Source organism: Pleurodeles waltl, chromosome 8 (genome assembly GCF_031143425.1).
Source record: "Pleurodeles waltl isolate 20211129_DDA chromosome 8, aPleWal1.hap1.20221129, whole genome shotgun sequence".
In the NCBI taxonomy this organism is placed as follows: Eukaryota; Metazoa; Chordata; class Amphibia; order Caudata; family Salamandridae; genus Pleurodeles; species Pleurodeles waltl.
Window position 1 is genome coordinate 1,495,298,564 of NC_090447.1, and position 4,736 is coordinate 1,495,303,299.

Genomic DNA, 4,736 nt, shown 5'->3' on the forward strand with positions numbered 1-4,736 from the left:
ACACACTGCTGATAAAAGCCATGATGCCCCTGCCAAGATACAGGCTGAGAAATGTTCTTACCCCACCCACACATGGACTGTAGGAGGAGCCTCATCAGAGTTTAGACAAGTCAGGTGCCAATATTACATGTATGACATGTTTGTTTTTCTCGCCTCTCCTTGCCAAATTCACAGTGCTGCTAAACTTGGTCAAAGTCAACTTTCCCATTTGAGAGGTAAGCCTTTGTCCTCTTCAGCAAATCTAGGTGACTCTCCTCTACTCTGTTTCTTAATTTGGACTTGATTGAGTTCATGAGGCTGAATCCTCGTTTGCAGTCTGCACTTGAAGCCTGGAAAGTTGCACAGATATCAACAAGCTGAGATACAACACTATACTGTGCAGCATTCCACAGAGTGAAATTCACCACGTCTCGAAATGTCCTTAACAATCTGTTTTTTATATGCGCTGACACCACATATTTATAATCTCTGTACTGCCGAACAACATCATCAGGGGTGTCACAATCACCCAGGACCAAGACCTTCTTATTCTTTTCAACAAGTCTTTGTACATTCTCAGTCCCAAAATCAAACTGTGATTGTGTTGTTATTGTGTTACTGTGTTGTTACTGTATGGAAATCAAAGCTTGTCCATTCCTTCAATTCATCTTCTGGGAACCTTCTTTCCATGTACTCACAAAGAAGTTTAATGAAAGATAACATTGGCTCACTATCATACTCTCGGTCCTCTCTCCACAAAACCATCAGATCTCTTACTGTGTTGCTCCAAAAGACAGTGTCGCCGAAGTACTGTTCCTTTATTTGGGTAATTTTTCCTCTTGCATACTGTACAGCTTCAACGGTGGTCAAAGAGCTTTTCTGAAACAACCTGCTCAAAGATGCAAGTTAACCCAGAATGTCATTTAGTGCTGCAAAGGAAATATGGTAGTTTGAGTCAGATAGTTTTTTGTCGCAATATTTAGCAATTGGGTCATTCTCCTGAACTCTTTCATGATCAAAGTATTTGAGCGCAACCTCATAATTACGCAAGATTGCACCAACAGCAAAATGCCTTGAAAGCCACCGCACCTCATTGAGTGGCCAAAAGGAGACCGCTTCACATTCAGTGACCAAAGCAATTTCATCCAGCTTGGACTTCCTTAAAGGAGAGCGGAGAACACAGTGTAGACAGTCCTCAGTAATGTTTCCGTATCCCTGATCATCAGCACTTTTTTCCAGGCATCATCAACTCCCAAATCTTCTCTGTGCACAACACAGTGCTGCTCAACTAGATGGGGAATGGATTGTTTGAGGTGGGTAGCAACACTATTGGTCTTTCCCAGCATCACTGATGCACCATCTGTTGTGAAAATGACCATTTTCATAGGGTCCAGTTTATTGGCAGTGTAAAAGTCTTTTACAGCTATAGTGATAGCCTCCGCATTGCATGCACTCAGAGTTACAATTCCCCCAAACACTGTTTTGTGCTCTGTTGATGTTACAGATCAGAACTTGAAGTAGAGGATGAGCATTTTTGTAACTGAAATATCTGTGCTCTCATCAATTATCAATGTGTGATACCGAGCACTGCGAAGTTCTGCCATGAAGTCAGAGCGTATCACGCTATTGATGGCCTCCAAAAACTCAAAGGCATAGTTCTTGCTCCTCCAGCTGTCTGGTATCTTCACATACAATGCGACGTGGTCATGGATGTCTTGAACAGATAACATTGATGTGTTCATTTTGACTGCTAGCAACACATTGTTGATGAGAATTTGTATCTCCTCAGGCAGGGATCTTTGCCATTCAAACACTTCTAGTCTGTTTGCTCTGTCACTGGTGGTTTCAGTTAGCATGGTGCGCACTCCAAAACCCAGCCTGGCAGCAGCACTTTTATGTCTTAGGGTCACCAAAGCAGATTCATGAACTTTGCTACATAGATGGCATTTTAAGTAGTCCAGCTTCCAGCCTTCACTCCATTTCTTCCCAGTAGAAAAGTCCCCTGCGATCTTTGCTTCGGCACATACTTTGCAAATCAGGCCTACTTCTGGATTGTATAGAAATAGCTCTCCCAGTTGTACGCGAACCCTGCTCCATGACTTCTATGTCTCAGTCTCCACAATTTCTTTCAGCCATTCTTCTTTGAACACAAGACAGCATTTCTTTCTTTGTGGTGAAGCACTGCTCTCTGCAGAAGTCACAGCGTTGCGCTTGAACATTTTGGTGGCAATCAGTCTGAGCCTACTGTGCCGCAAAGCCTGCAAAAAAAAAGACATTATTTAAAGTGAGGAACATTATTTAAAGTTGTTTTTTATGCTATTGAATGCAATCTACCAGACAAGACTGAGCTATCTCTTGGAAAATGTAGCAAGTAATTACCTGGGCCTTTCTGTTTGATCTCACACCTGCTTGTAGATGTAACATTGTCTAAGATGTTTGCAATAGAAGAAGACAAATGGTTCCACACATGCTTGTGTTCAAGATGTACTACAAGGAAAAACGACTAAATAATTACCTGTTTTTTCTGCTTGTAGTCACGTCTGCCTTTTCTAACCAATGTTAGCGCTGTCTAAGAAGCCTGCAAAAGAACAAAAAAAGGGTTGAAGAATGTTTTCATTTTATAATGTACTAGGTGCATCACAAGTGAAATCTACTAAATAATTACCTTGTCTTGCTGCTTCTACTCACATGCGCCTTTTTGTAATATATGAGTAGTGCTGTCGGAGATGACTGCAACAGAAGAAAAGGTGGGTAAGGTGGTTAAAGTAGGTTGTCATATTCCACTGTACTAGGTGCACCACAATGAAAATCTCCTACATTATTACCTTGTCTTTCTGCTTCTACTCAGGTGTGCCTGTTCAAATTTGTGTAGCAGGGTCCAATATGCCTGTACAAGAGCCAAAACTGATTAAAGCACCTGAACGTTTCAATGTCTCAGTTGCACCATAAGGAAAAACTAGCAAATAATAACCTACTTTTTCTGTTGCTACTCCGGTCTGCCCGTCCTCATCTATGACCAATACTGTCTGAGATGGCTGCAGCAAAAGAAAAGTTGGTTAACAGTTGGTTACAGCATGTTGTCATATTATAATGTGCCAGGTGACCCAGATGAGGTACCTTCCAAATAATTACCTGGTCCTTATGCTTCTACACATGTCGGTCCATTCAAATCTATAACTTGCTCGATCCGACAAACCTGTAATAGAAGCAAAGATGTGGATCATGAACGTGATTGATGTAGAGACCTGGTCTTCCTTGGTACTCACCTCTGGCCGTTCAAATCCAAATGTTGACCGTCTGTAATTGGCAAGAAGATATTTAGCATAGGGTATAGGAGTTACAAAAACATTATGCATGACAGTTCCAGAGCAATTGAATAGTTACCTGGTGTTTCAGTTTAGACAAACTCTGGTTCCATATTATCATCCGTTTAGAAACCTACATCATGCGTTATACCTTCTATGATACAGCCTTTACAGGCCTCAAGTTATCTGCTCGCCCACTCTCTATGACTAATCAGATTTTATAAGCATTTTTAAGCTGACAAAAAATGTGTTCAGGTCATTCAGACAGTGAATGAGCAATGAAGGTGCCTTTAAATCTTGTTTTTGTCTTGTATGTATGGTGCAAGGTGCTTTGCATGATTTGTTGCCGGGAACGCCCACATTGCATCTCATTGATGCAAGGTAGTTTTCCGCAAGCAAAAAATGATGCTAACTTCAAAACTTTGGCGCTTGACGGGTGTAGCGCCAAAGTATAAATATGGAGTTACATTAGCGTTAAAAAAAAAAAAGACACTATGGGGGTCATTACGACCCTGGCGGCCGGCGGTAAGCTGGCGGTAACACCGCCAACAGGCTGGCGGTGTTCCGCCAGCTATTATGACCGTGGCGCAATAGCCACGGCCATACCGCCGGCCCCTCCAACATACCGCCAGGCTTCCGCCTGGCGGTCATAATCCCCAGGGCAGCAGTGCCAGCACCGCTGCCCTGGGGATTATGAGTCCCCGACCGCCAGCCTGTCCGTGGCGGTAAACACCACCATGGAAAGGCTGGCGGTAAGGGGACTTGGTGTGCCCCTGGGGGCCCCTGCACTGCTCATGCACACGGCATGGGCAGTGCAGGGGCCCCCAGGCATAGCCCCGTTGCGCATTTCACTGCCCGAATTTCGGGCAGTGAAATGCGCGACGGGTGCTACTGTACCCACTGCACATCACTGCCCGAAATGCGCGACGGGTGCTACTGCACCCACTGCACATCACCATTGCCGCCGGCTCTATTACGAGCCGGCAGCAATGTTGATGTGACTTTTCCGCTGGCCCAGCGGAAAAGTCATAATAGGGAGCCAGGAATACCGCCGGCAATGGCGGTATTCTGGTCCCACAGCCTCTGCAGTCTTTTTGAAAGACCGCCGAGGTTGTAATGAGGCCCTAAGTCGCCACAAACAGAGTCCTGCCTTTTACCTACACAGCACGCTAGCCTATGGGATACCTAGGGCCTACCTTAGGGGTGACCTGTGTAGAAAAAGGGGAGTTCAAGGGTTGGCAAGTGGCAGGCCTGAGAAGTGGATAAAGGTCTACTTATGTGGGTGGTGCAATCAGTGCTGCAGGTCCACTGGTACCATTTAATTTACAGGCCCTGGGCACATGGAGTGCACTTTACTAGGGACTTAAAGGTAAATCAAATATGCCAATATGTCCCTAATGACAATATGTATGCTCAGCAATATCCAGTATATATTCAGTATTGTATGTCTTG

The 4,736-nt window shown here is 44.3% G+C and overlaps 1 long non-coding RNA gene across 1 annotated transcript; it reads right to left on the reverse strand.

Annotated features, from left to right (window-relative positions):
• Positions 1 to 2,494: 2,494 nt before the first annotated feature.
• Positions 2,495 to 3,177, reverse strand: LOC138249268 (uncharacterized). The gene is made up of 5 exons (XR_011194817.1): positions 3,112 to 3,177; positions 2,955 to 3,014; positions 2,805 to 2,866; positions 2,645 to 2,709; positions 2,495 to 2,557 (listed from the first exon to the last, which is right to left on the reverse strand). It is a non-coding gene; the product is annotated as an uncharacterized lncRNA (long non-coding RNA).
• Between the last annotated feature and the right edge of the window lie 1,559 nt (positions 3,178 to 4,736).